Genomic DNA, 2,221 nt, shown 5'->3' with positions numbered 1-2,221 from the left:
TTCCCTACACCTACAAACCACGATACACAAGGGTAAATCATCCGATATCGACTTTCTACCGTCTGATACGGTAGCAACAAGTCATATGCTGATACCCACACACACGCAAATGTTCCTACAAGTAGTATACCAGCACGGCAACACGACACAACTCAAAGGAGCTTCGCACGTCACCCAGCTCGGAGCAGGTCCGCTTGGGACTTACGGCGTTTCACTCACGGATTTTCAGGAATACGTGTGGCTGCTACAACAGCACGAAACCTGCATTCGGACCCACAACAGGATTTACTAACCTGAATCTGCGATACGATAAGTCCTCTTGTTCGCATTCATACCTATTGCAATAATTTTTACTCAACAAGCTGATTTTGTTAGTGATCCTCGTTTTCTCGTTCGTATACCTAGTTTTCGGGTTCCGTTAGAACATTGACAAACGCCCCTGAAATTACTCGAGCTGCGGGACTCCTTCCCTATACTTGGGCAGTTGGTGCTCCACGGAAAGCTTGCCTCATTGCACAATCATGCAACGCGACCATGCGCCTCAGGCTTCACTCCGATCTCTTATCCGTACACGCCTTAGATCACTACGTCTTACAGAATCACTGAAAAGATTAGTTGTCTCCTCTTTTGCGCAACATACAGAACCAGAGACAAATCGCCATCTCATTCGGCTTGGTGCTGTTCACCGTAGTACGTCCGTTATAGTTTTGTGATAATTCCTGGGCCGCAGCACTCACCAGTACATGGCAGTCCTACGGTGTCAAATACTTGTTAGCTAAAAATCATGTATCACAAACTAGCAACGAAAGCGCGTATGTCTCAATCATGATTTTCGACTGATCTTCAGACTCTCCCGTCCTTGCACAGCTTCGTGGTCGATTACAAAACTGGCACACGACTTTGGTGTAATGTTTAGACACATCATACATATTCACGTGTGGCCACACTCGTTCGCGTCGACGACATATCCCTCCTCTCTACTCTACCCACCAGTGTATTAGTAGTTTTTTGATAGGGTAATATTGATACACTGCAGCAGTTAGAAAATATGAACAATCTTAGCTGCTTTCTATTTCGGGCTGCAGTCCACTCCGCACATGCGCTCTCTGTTGGTTCGCTTTGACCGTTTCCCAATTTTGATTCTCCAATCCAGATACGGCTATCTTTTTGACTCCCTTGAATAGCAGTAGCGAACCAAGCTGCACTCGCAATGTACCCAAGCAAACCTTTGCGCCATACTGGTCGAACTACCCTAACAATAAACGGTCTCACCCACGATATTTTTGTACAGGGATGTCCCCGACATTGCGAGAACGGTACCTCGCTACAATATTTCACCTGATTTGTTAATCGTAGCTCACCGTACCTCTAGTATTTTTCGACCGAGCATGTAACATGCACCTAATAATAATAATAACAATAATAAAAATAATACTAATGTTTATTCCCAGCTAGTGGGTAGCATACCGTCGGGCATGATCATAGTATTACAGTCAGAATAAAGGCATGACTGGTGGGGTTTGTGATTAATGGGAGTTTCCTGGAAAAGGGAGAATGACATAAACAGTAAACGTTAATGAGACTTACTTCATCACGCCTGAGGTGGTATGGGTAGGGATCCAAAATTACAAGGGCTCTTTATCTCCTTTGAAGAACATATCGGATCGAGATTTGAATCCAAAATTACAAGGGCTCTTTATCTCCTTTGAAGAACATATCGGATGACACGAGATTTGATCGGTAGGATCTAAAAGTGGCGGGCAAAAACAATACGAGTGAGGGTATGACAAAAGCTTCCTGTCTGAAACATGACAAAAAACAAAAACGCTTCAAAATGCAGGAATTGTGGAGCCAGAATAATTCATCTGGAGAGGCAGCAGAACTGCCACGACATGGCCGGCTAATTTGAACTAAAGCCCAAAACCGTCATTAGGGCTCAATGGCCTTGGGCTGTTTGGCGTACAGCCACGGTAAGCGTAAGTGAGGATGGTGAAGTGGGGTAATATGCAGTACGGACAAATGGTGGAAGAAAACTCAGATTCACAGGATGCAGTGAAACTTGAGCGACTCACTAGTGTTGCTGCTGGAACAGAGTCAAGTGTAAAAGTTGCTTGATGGAACGAGTGCACGCAAACTGTGCGAAAACTGACTGAATGAATAAAAGTCACTGGGACCTTTACATCCGACAGAAGGTTCGGCAGATTGCAATGAACGCCTCACG

The sequence above is a fragment of the Opisthorchis viverrini genome, assembly GCF_000715545.1.
Source record: "Opisthorchis viverrini unplaced genomic scaffold opera_v5_122, whole genome shotgun sequence".
NCBI lineage: Eukaryota > Metazoa > Platyhelminthes > Trematoda > Opisthorchiida > Opisthorchiidae > Opisthorchis > Opisthorchis viverrini.
This window is presented reverse-complemented; position numbering follows the sequence as displayed.